The sequence below is a fragment of the Heterocephalus glaber genome, unplaced genomic scaffold (genome assembly GCF_053883595.1).
Source record: "Heterocephalus glaber isolate CG9 unplaced genomic scaffold, H.glaber_assembly_v1.0 deba00001497, whole genome shotgun sequence".
Lineage (NCBI taxonomy): Eukaryota > Metazoa > Chordata > Mammalia > Rodentia > Bathyergidae > Heterocephalus > Heterocephalus glaber.
The window spans coordinates 36,317,515-36,330,993 of record NW_028258320.1 but is presented as its reverse complement, the minus strand read 5'-3'; the positions used below and the strand labels follow the sequence as shown (position 1 = coordinate 36,330,993).

At 37.7% G+C, this 13,479-nt stretch overlaps 1 protein-coding gene across 23 annotated transcripts in view; it reads left to right on the top strand.

The window, feature by feature from the left end:
* Window positions 1-13,479, top strand: part of Sgms1 (sphingomyelin synthase 1) — a 381,142-nt gene that overhangs the window by 241,551 nt on the left and 126,112 nt on the right. For 21 of the 23 annotated variants that reach the window (XM_087185555.1, XM_087185553.1, XM_087185554.1 and 18 more), the window contains one exon: window positions 3,154-3,234. The exons of 1 other annotated variant lie outside the window; for it this stretch is intronic. The gene's annotated coding sequence lies outside the window, so the exon portion shown is untranslated. Of the gene's footprint in view, window positions 1-3,153; window positions 3,235-4,999; window positions 5,130-13,479 lie in introns of all 23 variants that reach the window. One more of the 23 variants, XM_021239164.2, reaches the window with a different exon arrangement.

Here is a 13,479-nt window from a genome sequence, read left to right as displayed (position 1 = left end):
CTTCGATTCAACAAAGGTATTTTCTTAGCACCAGGGCCATCCAGTGCTTAATAATCAGAACTGCTACACTATCCACAGTCCAAATTCACCAATACCAGAGATTCATATAAATTCATGGAGTAAGAGAAAATGGCCAGAAAAGTACTTTCCTTTTTTTTCTAAGAGAAAGTCATTCAGAACAATGTTTTACTTTTATTTTTAAATTTTGTAAGATTTTAGGGTCAACAAACTAGGTCTACAACTTTCTGAATTCATTTCTTCATCAAAATGCCCCAAATAAAAACACACCACTTGTACCCAGTTAAATGCAAGTATTGTTCAGTTTATGTGAAGATCATATGGCTCCAAGTTTCTGATAAAACAAAAACCTTAGTTAACTTTTATCACCGAAGCCCCAAAATTAATTTAGAGAGAAGAGATTTGTAACAATTTTTAACATGACTGCATCCATTTTTATCTAAGAGAGAAACCTCAAGTTCCCCAAACTACAGTGGGTGAGAGTCCATTAAGATGGGAGAAGATGGAACAAACCCCACATAAAATCAGAGTTTCCCTTATAACAAAGAAGACCTTGCCAACATCAATAAAAATACCAAGGAAGGATTGAAGTGTGAGACTTGTAGATTTTACCTAACGTGGAGAGGGGCATGCACATTGGCTGATTGTGGCTTTATATGCCTAGCCAGTCACTTCATGTAGAAGCCTTATAGAAGCATGGGAAATGCAATGAGGTTTGATACAGGTTTAAAATAGGTAGGTTTGAACCACACCTGTGCTATATAACAACAATGTGATCTTTGAAAATGATTTCCTGTATCTACGTTCAGTTTCCAGGTCTATAAATAAGACCGATAATAAGTAGCTTGAGAGCTCCCAACGCAGAGGAGGCTTCCAGGACTCTAAAATCAGGAACAAGACAAGGATGTCCACTATCACCACTCCTGTTCAATATGCTTTTGGAAACATTAGCCACAGCAATTAGACAAGAGAAAGGAAAAAAAGGGATAAAGATAAGACACAAAAAAGTCAAATTCTCATTATTTGCAGATGACAAGATACTCTATATAGAAGACCCTAAGAACTCCACCAAAAGTCTTCTAGACTCAGTAACCAAATTCAGTATAGTAGCTGGATACAAGACCAACACACAAAAATCAATAGCTTTTCTGTGCACAAAAAACAGACTCACTGAGAGAGATGGGGTAATCAATTCCTTTCACATTAGCATCCAAAAATTTGAAATACTTAGGAATCAACCTAACAAAAGAAAATAAAGACCTCTTCTCTGAAAACTATAGCTCTCTCAAAAGAGAGATTGAAGATGATGCCAGAAAATGGAAAGACATCCCTTGCTCCTGGGTAGGAAGAATCAACATAATAAAAATGGTCATTCTTCCAAAACTGCTATATAAATTTAGTGCAATCCCAATTGAAATCCCAGCAGCATACTTCACAGACCTTGGGAAAACAATCCAAAAATTCATTTGGAACAAGAAGAGACCTAGAATAACAAAAGCAATTCTGGGCAACCGAGACATGGCGGAGAGTATCACAATCCCCAACTTGAAACTATACTACAAAGCTATTGTGGTAAAAACAGCATGGTACTTGCAAAGAAACAGACCTGAGGACCAGTGAAACAGATTAGAAGATGCAGAAACAACTCCAGACACACTCCGTCATCTCATCTTCAATAAAGGAGCCAAACACCCTCACTGGAGGAAAGATAGCCTCTTTAATAAATGGTGCTGGAAAAATTGGGCTTCAACTTGCCAAAGATTAAAACTAGACCTATATCTCTCACCATGCACGAAACTAAAATTGAAATGGATTAAAGATCTAAGTATTAAAACAGAAACGCTGAACCGGCTGGAACAGAGGTTAGGTAGAACTCTTGAAGACATCAGTGTAGGAAAAGATTTTATGAACAAAACCTCCGTTGCCCGTGAACTAGCACAAACAATCAACAAGTGAGATCTCTTCTTATTAAAAAGCTTCTGCACAGCAAGAGAAACCACTAACAGTGAAAAGAGGCAACCCAGAATGTGGGAAAAAATTTTCACCTGCTATTCCTCAGACAAAGGTCTAGTATCTAGAATCTATAAAGAACTGAAAAAAATCAGAACGCCCAAATTTACAGACCCTACCCAAAGATGGGCATCTGAAATGAGCAGACATTTCTCAGACAAAGAAGTAAAAGCAGCAAATCAACATAATGAAAAAATGTTTAACATCACTGGTCATTGGAGACATGCAAATGAAAACAATGCTGAGATTCCATCTCCCCCCAGAAAGAATGGCTGCTATCATGAAATCAACCAATAATAAATGCTGGCAGGGCTGTGGGGAAAGAGGAACCATGCTCCACTGCTAGTGGAAGTGTAGACTGGTGCAACCACTGTGGAAATCAGTATGGAGATACCTCAAAAGAACTAGGACTGGAAGTCCCGTTTGACCCAGCTATTCCCTTGCTGGGTATCTTCCCCAAAGAATTAAAAGAATCATACCACAGTGATATATGTGCATCCATGTTCATAGCAGCACAATTTGTAATAGCTAAAACTTGGAAGCAACCCAATTGCCCATCAACTGGAGACTGGATAAGAAAATGTGTTTTTTATGTAAAATGGAGTACTACTCAGCCATAAAAAATAAGAAATTAGAGATATTTATAGCTAAATGGATGCACATTGAGGCGATACTCTTTCGTGAAATAAATAGGACACGTGTAAATACCAAATAGTTTCTCTAGTGTGAGAAATTGAAAGTGTAAATAAGGACTAAATGGTATAATAGATAATGTGAAATAGGAAGAAAAGGGGCAAAGGGGAAGGGGAAGTGGCAGAGGTAGGGGAAAGGGAAGAAGGGAATGGAATTAATATGAGAAAATGAAAATGAAGTCTCTGTAAATGGGGTGGGATGGAGGGGTTGGAGGGAGGGCGGGGGAATGGGGAAAAAATAAGAACCAGGAGAGCTTATATACAGGTGCAGATTTCCAATGATGAATGACATTATATTGTGTACCTAAAATGTACCAATAAAATTAATTTTAGAAAATCAAAAAAGAGAAAAAAAGACCGAAAGAAAAAACAAAGGACTAATGTTGTAGAAATGAAGACCTATAACTAATGAGATTCTTTTCTTTCATGACAGGTAATGGGAATGTACTTGTAGAATGGCAGAAGCTGGTAGCTTATAGAAAGCCAAGATGAGAAGAATTTTTTTGTGTAATCTGTAAGTAAATTTTTGATAGCTCTTTGGAATTCATTTACCTACTGGATGAACTAACTTGAAAAGCTCAAAAAGATAGCACAATTAAATAACGTATATTATAAAAGAAAATGTGTGTTAAAGAGTAGATACACAAACACTTTGGAAAATTAATGTCAAAACTGGGGAGATTTTCTTTTGCATTAATTCTTTTTTTTTTGGTACCGGGGATCAAACTCAGGACCTTGCACTTGCGAGGCAGGCGCTGGAACCACTGAGCTAAATACTCAGCCCTGCATTAATTCTTTTTTGGTAGAGTATGCCATTTTTTAATGCACCTTTCATTTGTTTCATAAATCAAACATCTTTGAAGATGTAAAAGGTGCTTCCTTGCAGTAGATCAATATTTAAATGAAACTTGTAATGGCCCATCTGAAATATGGACATTCTTGTGCCCAGTGGTTCCTTGGGTTCCATTTCTCACTCAGGTAGCTTTTGTAAGTGCATTTCAGAAGTAAATACAAACTTGGTGGGTATAATTAAAGTCGAGTTCTTTGTCTATACCTTCTCCCAGTCCCCATCAATGTTTGTTAATTATCCGACAGTTAACACATGCTCATCTTTGTTTTCGTTATGATAATGATAATGCTAGTACATGTGGTAGCCTTAGTGGAAAGATCAAATGTTTCTTGAGAAATTATTTGGTCTCATTTGCTCTTGTGCCTTTTAGTGATTACTCAACCTCTCAAAACATCAGTTGACTCATTTGTACTTTGGATTTGGTAATACCTCTCGTGAGATTAAAGAGTATTGATAGTACTTTGTGGTATCTGTACAAAAAATCTAGTCATTACACAATAAATGCAATCTTTATACACAATAAATGCAATCTTTATATTTATATCGTTTGTGATTTATAAACCTTTATTCTGACTGAAAAGATGGGCCAGCTTGTGTTCCATTACTGCCATGAAACAATGCTGGTTATGGTAGGTTGTGTTTGTAGATCAATGTGCTCAGGGATTTCTGTGTAAATACTCCCACCATGGTTGATTTCAAACTACCAGTGAGAGTCATCAAGAGCATTGTTGGAAAATGAGTGCAGTAGTGCATTGTTATATGTTTTCTGAGAACCAGATATAGTAGTTGCAAATAGCATCAGAGAAAATGTGTAGTACTAAAATAGGAAATAGTGAACTTTTTGAGTATTTATTGCCTTTGTTTGTATTATCATTTTATAAAATTTTAAGTTATATAATTTACTTTCAGTAATGGCTGTGTTGTTTTAACAACTAAATTACCAGTAGTCCTGAGAAATTAACATTTGACTCTAGAAACTGATGCAAGCTGGCTCTACATATGACTGGTTGTAGGTTTCCTGTTGTGCAAGCATTTTAAAGCCACATATCTTCAATTATCTGTCTCAGCTCTGGCAGTGAGAATTTGCTTTGGTTGATAACAGTAAGGTTTTGTTTTGAATCAGTGCTTGGTGTATCCCAGGTTATCATACTCATTTGGCTTCTGGAATTGAAGATAAATGCTGAGACCAATTTAGAATTTAAATGTCTTTGTCAAAGAATGTATGTAGCACTGTTGAGTTGTTGAGTCACCTGTGTAATCAGCTAGAATCCCTTGCCCTTCTGGCTGGTGAGAGATAATATTTGGAGGTGGGTCAGACAGTTAATTACCTTTTGAGCTTCCATGTTCCTTCAGTTGATGAAGTTGCAGGCTTGAGCAGCCAGGCTTCCTCCTAACCAAACTACTGTGTTCTGTTTTGCTTTTGATTCAGAAATTTACTTTTAAGAAAAAGTGAATTGTCTCCAGAGAGAAACAAAAGAAGTCCTGGGCAGCTTAAAGTTCATCTTGGCTTGATTAAAACCTTGGAAGTAAAATAGAGGAAAGAACAGAAATTGGATCAGGTATTTCATTGTTTCTTCAAGAAGCAGTTTCTTAGCTAGGTACTATAATGCACAAAGACACCTGTAACGTTAGGTTTTTGGGAAGCTGAGGCTGGAGGACCAAAATTTTGAGGCCAGCCTGGACAGTTTAGCAAGAAAAAATAAAAGAGAGCTGGTGATGTAGCTCAGTGGTGGCTTGCTTGACTAGTTTGCCTGAGATGTGGGTTCAATCCCAGCACCACAAAAACTAACTAAAAAAAGTAGAAGCCACTTCTCCTTTAGTCTGACTTGCCCTTTCAAAGAGAATAATGGAAGCCTAAAATTGCTAAGAAATAGCTAAGATTGTGATGGTTATTTTTATTTTAAATCTCACACACCTACTTCTCAAGACACTTTCTTTATTAAACCTTAAAAAATGCTTTGAATATTTCAAAACATTCATTTGTGTCTATTCCCTGAATCAGACTTATATAACCTTAAAATATTCACTTGCCTTATTTCCTCTTAAAACAAAAGATATTTATAGTTCCCACTGAGTCAGGCATTTATTGGATTATTGCAAGATTAATTCTTGTACATTTCATGCAGAAGTTTATGATTAAAATCTGAGAGGATAGCCTGGATTATGAAGTATTGCCCCGTGACTTAAGTTGATTGAGAGTGTCTTTAGTAACTCTGAGAGCAAAGCAGTAGTAAATAATGGAGAAATTTTACCACAGATAAAATATTCTCCTTTGTATATCATCTATCTCCCTAGAAAGGACTGTATTTTGTTTCTAAACATCCCAAGTATAAGTGAAATTCTGATTAGAGAGCTGCTAATTGTATGGTCTTCAGATGTGTACATTTTGCAGCTTTGCATTATATTGAGATCAACAATAGCACTTTGTTAAATGCTTGGGAGTTGTGGGTTTTGAGGTTAGATTATAGCATAAATAAAACAGGCTGATTATAATTTAGGAATCAGTAGTCAGGTCTGAAAAAAGAAAATATAACTTCAATCTGAATATAGTAGATGTTGTGAAAGATGTATAAAGTGCACAAGAAAGAGAGAGGGACAGATTACCTGGAGGGCAAGAGAAGTGAGCTGGACCAGGAAAGATTTCAGGAGCAGAGGATGTTTGAATTGAATATTAGAGACTGATATCTTTTATTAAATTATTAAAGTTTACATTGCTAATTGGAAACAGCTGGAAAAATGTGGTCAGTAAATAGTGTGCTGGGTCTTGGGCAACAGTTTTCCAAAAGCAAAACATCACTTTCTCTGCACAGAGGTGAACGCTGCCATCTGGATGGGCTGGATCGGGTGAACGGGCTGGAACACTGGCTTCTTTCTTTAAACACATCAATATTATCATTCCTGAGAGCTAACCATTACATTGTGGTTTTGTATCTTGTCATCTTCTTTGTATGCCTAGATTAGAAACATAGTGCCCCAACAACCAAGTTGGAACTATTGTTTATTCTATAGCTGTCAGTACATTGAAATAATACCACATCAATAAATACGCATTCACCTTATTTTTATTGTTGTTATATAGCCTTCTGTGCAGATGTGGTTTATAGTGTTCCCTATTACTGGACATCTTGGTTATTTTTCAGCTTTTCATTCTCATAAAGTACACCATGATGAATACCTTTATGTATTATCCTTCAGGGTGCACTTATTCTGTTGTCTGGGCAGGATCTTTAAAGAGTTAGGGATAGAATTATAGTTTAGTACAAATAGAGAAGGAGAAGTAGAATAGTACCATTTAGGACAGGAGATGGAAGATAAGAGGGCAGTTGATGCAGAGCCCCTTTATTTGTTCTCAACTGGGAGCCATTTTGGAACCTATACTACACTTTAAATACACAGCTGTTAATATCTTCATTTGTTCCTGATTTCCCGTATTTTGGGAAGAAATAAAGATAATATGAGAAAGACGGGCTGGGGATTTAGCTCAGTGGTTTCGCCGCCTGCTATGCAAGAGCAAAGACCCGTGTGCAATCTGCAGAACAAAAAAAAAAAAAAAAAAATGAGAAAGATGTGGGTGGGGGCAAGAGTCATCATTTAATAATAATACTTCCTTCTATAATGTCTCAGCAACCCTAGGAAGCCTATTATGTCCTTTTTTTTTTTTTAGGTGAAACAGAGGCCTTGAGGATTGACTTGCCAGAGACAGTGAGAAATAGTGCTTTGGAGGTCTAGTCCAGGCACTCCTGGGGCCTTGGGCAAGTCCTGGGACTTCACTTAGCTGTTAGGATATAATGAGATGGTATCTAAAAGATTAAGAGAACAGCGTAAAGTCCGTAAAATGGAGGTACTGCTTTTTAGAACAGGACACCATATTACAGGAGAGAAGAAGCTCTCTTCAAACCATGTTCCGTTCCCTTTGTGGTAGCTTATATTATATTATTATCAAAATATTTGCTGTTCTTCCTACCCTCCCTCCATCCAGTGAGAGAATTATCTTCTCCCACCCTGCTGAAGGCTGACTTCTTATTATGTCTAGCTTGGGCATAGACTTAATTTGCCAGTGAAATGTGAGTGATTATAATTTGTGCCATTTCTGAGCAGAAACTCTGGTAGGATGGCCCGGTCCTGCCTTTTCCATGTCCCGATTGAGGTGCTTCTCTTGCCTTGGTCCCAGAGTGAAGAGGCCATGGAGACTGCAAGGAATTAAACAGGAACTAGGCAGCATACCGTAAGTCCCCGACTTAGGAACGTTTGAGTTGCAAACTTGCACAAATACCAACGAACCTTGCATTATGAACATTTGTAGATGAGAACAAATCACAAACTAGCTCACCTGTCTGCTGGACATTATCATAGTTGTGCTTCTGTGTGCTTACTGTGCTTAAAAGTAAATAGTTTATTTACAATATTTTTGTGTATGTGTTTCATTGTTTTAATGTTTCACATTGTATACTTGTGTTAAAGGTGTATAGGACTCTCTTTGTCAGACTTACAAATGAATCCTACTTCGAATGTTCTCTGGAACGGAACTTGTAAGTTGAGGACAGTGTAGTTTAGCCTAAACTGATGTACTCCTTAGGCACCACCCTCTTCCTTTCAGGATAGACACACACACACACACACACACACACACACACACACACAGACAGTAATACCAAGAGCTTGCTTTTTACCTTGAGAGATAGTGTTATACTGCAGATATTCCTGCAACAAAGAGATCAGCCTTCATCAGAGGTGACCAATTCAGAAAAGGCATATAGGGTTGACCAAGATGGCCCCTTTTTCTTTCTTTTTTTTGACAGCATTTATAAAATATATCCTGTTTCAAAGTTTGGCCTTCTAGAGGTTTAGAATAACCCAAGCCCTGGACTCAGCCTCCAGGAATCTCAAAGTGTGGTGCAGATGCTGTATATCCAATCAGCTGGGGATCAAGTCAGGGGGGTGTCAGCAAGGAGAGGGCACTAGATAATTTGAGAGCTATAGTTATACAGCTAGCTGTACCCACTCCCAGTTTTCAGTATTCTTCCAGTGTCACTGCTTTCTGTTAGTTGGCAAAGCTTGTCTCCCTCTCTTCCTTAGCATGTGTTTACTGTATCATTTAATTTGTACTACATGTAAAGCTTCCCTGTTCTCAATTTGTATTTTTCAGCCAAACCATTTGTACTGACTTGTTCACTAGTTTACTCTCTGTCCTTTTCTTTGATATGCATGGTAAGTCCTTCAGTTTCACAGATGACATGTTAATTTTTGTTTCCTGTCATATAAATTACTCAACATACAGTCATAAGAAAATTAAGGGCTTCATCAATTGACTGTTTTCTTTGATTTATTTCCCCCCCTCAAGTTACTCTTTTTTCCAGAATGTATGAAATAAGAGTTCTTTGTTGTTAATTGGGGTGCTGCTTTTGTTTCTCTTTTTATGGTGTCTAGTATATTTAAGGCTTTGCCATGAGACAACCAGTTTGTCTTGGCTTAGTAATACCTTAATTGGGATAATTTAGAGTTTACTTCTCATAATTTCAGGTCACTTATCTAATGATCCGATGTATGTCAAGGGGATGCAACTTAATTTACTATTCCTAGTGACTAGTTCTGGCTCTGAACCATGGATTAAAGCCAAGGGCTTCATAGAGGCCTGCCTGACCAATAGTTTCTGGGTGAAGACAGTGTACAGTTCGGATGTGTTCTTTCTTTGTGACTGGATTCAGCTACAGTGATACCTTGGTTTTTGAACTCAATTCATTCCAAATTTGTGTTTGAACACCGAAAAGTTCAAGAACAGACATTTATGGTTTTGAAGCTGGCTCTCACTTGGCTTGGCCATTGACCTTGGACATGTATAGTTTTTTTTGACTCTCTGTTTCATCACCGGTTCCATGTGGTTTTAACATCTGCCTTGCAGTGCTGTATGTAAATGAACTGTAAATTAATGTGTATAAAATAGAAGCTACTTTCATTACTAGGTACTCAGTAAATGAATTGAGCCTGTTCTTCTTGTTCTAGGTAAAATTTCAAATACATTTTCCTTTAGGAACAATGTTATGAAAGGACTTTTATCACAGTATTAGAAATATTGTATTTTAGATCAGTCATGAATAGGCTTTTAAGGATTGGGAGAGAAGCCAGCCTCTACACCAGAGACATACTGTCTCCAGTGAAGTGCACTCCAAGTGGCAGGCAAGAGGTCATTGACTTTATACCTAGAAGTGAATCTTCAGAAAGTCATTTATTACCAGGACTGCTTGGATAAGCTCTTGTTTTAGGCATTAAAATGAAATTTCTTGGTAGGCGGTGATGTCTTACAGATAGCAAAATGAGCCCTTCTTTCCACTTCTGGGAAGGAAACCCATGTTTTGGGAGGAATTTATTGCTTTTCCCACCAATCCAATTAGGTGATCCTAGTGTAAACCAACCTGTCACAAGTGCATGGCTCCACATTGAACTAGTATGACTCTTTCTTGAGAATTATATATACATATATGAAAAGAAAAGTAGTTTTACTATCAGAGCTAGGAGTTAAGTGAAAGAAGGGAAATTTCAGGAAGGGAGGGCAAAGTCAACTTACAGAAGATGCCATCTTTCCCTGGTGGAGTTCATTTTGAGTTGATCCTAAAGCCTAGCTGTGGTGGTTAAACTGGGCTTGACTGGCTTGGGAACTGCCCAGGGGATTAATAAGGTACAGTTCTGGGGGTGCCTGGGTAGACCATGGAGGGATGAGCGTGGGGTCTATACCTGGGTCCCTCACTGGTTCTGTTCCCCTGCTTTGATTTCTGGCCGCCATGTACTAAGCAGTTTTGGTTTGCCATGTCCTTCTGCTCTGATGGTTTTCCCTTGGAGCCAGCCAGCCATGGACTGAATCCTCAAAAACTATAAGCGAAATTAAACCTCTCTTCCTTCATGTTATGGGTGTTGGGTATTGTGTCCCAGCAATAAGAAAGCTGACGAATACAGCAGCTGTGTTGTCTCTGTGGCTTTCCTGTTGGCTATGTTATTTTAAGTCACTATCTCCCACCTTGTTTTTGCCAGTACTGCTTGTTATCTGCAAATTAAAGAATGTTATTTCATTTGTTTATACTTGGGATATTTATTAGTGCCTTGTCATGGGCAATTATAATAAAGTATTTAATTGTTTAATAGGGCAGCTGATTTATAACCACTTTTGAAGGACAGTGGTAGTATTTATTTTCACCTATAATAAAACCAGAAATGTCTCATCAAAGGATACCAGTGTATATGTATATAGTAATGACTCTTGCTGTATTAGAACTTGCTGTAATGCAAATGTATTACTTTTTACTTTAGGCCATTCAAATGGCCTAAAATGAATATATATCTCTGATGATTCTAGTAGTTATGTTGTCTTGAACTCCCCTTTGCTACCTCTAACTTATTATTAAAGCCGTTTACTTGTAGGTAAACAGGTAGATATTTGTGGGTATTAACACATTGGAAAAGATGTTTGTATATAAGGAGGAATTGGTATTTTGACAAATTGTCAGTGTGTATTATGCTTTCCTTACTTGAAAGAAAGATAGAATAGAATGATTTATTGTCTCTGTTCTCTTCAATGAGATTGTATTTGAGGAACTGAGATTGATGTGACGACATTGTTCGGTAATAGGAAGCATTGGATTTGCTTTCTCAGTAGCATTCTGTATTGTTGGAACATGTCATAAAGAGCAGAGAAACACCTGCTGCTTGGCTTCTGCTTGCCATCTGGTTTGAACAACTATAATATTTATTTATTCTTAGGTCAGGAAAGTTTTCCTTTCTCCATTGTGGCTGTTATATAACTTAAACATCATTAGATCAACAAACAGTGACTGTTTATTCAGAATCTCCTAAGGCCATGTGGATACAGAGCTTCTGAAATACACTGTTTTGCTCAGATGGATTCTTGTTATCTGGTGAGAGAGAGAAAGGTCAGGGATCTCAGAAGGAAGGAAGATATTGAGACACTATACCTTGGTTGTGAACTGGAGGTATAAAGAATAAGGTATATGGGCATTTGAAAGAGATGAAAGATCCCCAGGGCTTGGGCCAGTGAGGGAGCTGCAGGAGAAGGAAGGGTTCAAATGGGCTCAGCCAGAGTGGGATAAGTAGTAAAGAGTGTGAGGTCATCAGACAGAGGGCATGGTGGCCTAGGTGTGGAGGTGAAAATGTGCTCACAAGTAGAATGGTAGATTCCTTGGCAGAAGTTTTTTAAGACCAGGGTGGCAGGGCATGATAAAAGCCAGCTTGTGAATGAGTGAACATTATAGCTTTGGGCCTGTGGGCTATTGCTCCACCCTTCCTAGAACTCTATATTGAGAATCCTTGTATTTTGCAGTTTAATTTTAGGCAGCATAGTTACCCTAGAAACAATTATCCCTTTTCTCCTGTGAGAATGTTCTTATCACACTGGTAATGGTGTCCCTGTTTCCAAAACACAAGTATTATGGGAAACTTTTTTTTTCTTTCAATCGCCCAGTACCTTTGGACTGAGCTATATCATCAGCCCTTTTCTTTCTTTTATTTTTTTGAGACAGAGTTTTTCTAAGTCACCAAGTTGCCCAGGTAGGGCTAGAACTTGAGATCCTGCTGCTTCAGCTCCCTAGAGTGTTGGGATTACAGGTGTGTGTCATCACACTTTGGCCTTTTAAGTGTTTTGAGTTCTGTTTGCTCTTGATTATGTGTCCCCCCCCACCCCCCCTTACTGGGGATCTAACTCAGGACCTTGTGCTTGCAAGGCAGGCATGGTGCCACTGAGCTAAATCCCCAGCCCCCATATTTTTGAAGCCTTTCTTCTTCCTAGAGGGAGCACCTACTCTGAATTTGAAGCTTGAATGGGTGCTAAACAATAAAAACAAATTACATAGATCATCTCTTTCCTATACACATCTCTCTTTCTCCATCATATATTTCAGAGTACTGTATCTATATACATCCCTCACACACACCAACACAGTTGCATTTTTTTCCCCCATTAACTTTATCGTCACACTTTAGGTATAAAATACAGTTAAATTCGTCATTGGGATCTTGTACCATTACATGAGTCTCTTGGTTATTTTTTTTCCCCTTCCCTTGCCCTCCCTTCACCCCCTCCACCCTTCCCTATTTGCAAAGACCTTGTTTCTATTTTTTTCCTCTTCCCTATATTTTTTCCTTTCCCTTTTTTCCCTTCTACCCCTCCCAATTCCCCTGCTCTTTTAGACCTTTTCTTCCTGTTACACAATATCAGCTATACATTTTTTAAATTACAATATTAAATTATAGGAGACATTACCACAGATTTTACAGAATTTAAAAGGATATAGAAAGCATATTACAAAAATCTTTTTTGAAATAAATTTGACAACTTCTAAGAAGTACCTTGGAAGACAAATTAATGAAACTAACTCTGGAGGAAATATAAAATTTGAATAGCACCTATTAAAGAAAGTATATTCCTAGCTTGAAAACCTACCTGTATGACAACAGCAGGCTCATAAACATTTTAACTGATAAATTATATGAAACATTTAAAGCAGAAAAAAGAAGGAACACTTCTCCCCTCATTGTAGGAACTCAACATTGTGCTAATCCTAAAACTGGATAAAGATAATAGAAGAAAAAAGTATGAACATAGATAGAAATTTGTTTAACAAAACAAACTATTAGAAGGCAGATCTGGCAGGATGTAGAAAGTGGTTTTGTTATAGGGATGGCAGTGTTGGTTCAGCATTGGAAGATCCACCCCCAAAAGTCATCATTTTAACAGAGGAAAGGAAAATGCCATATGATCCTGTCACTAGTTGGAGAAAAAGTATTGGACCAAATTCTACAGCTCTTCGTGGTAAAAGCTATCAGGAGACTAGAAGTAGAACAGAAACTTCTCAACAAATTAAAGACATGTACTCCATACTTCCAGCAAGAACACCTTGTATGAAT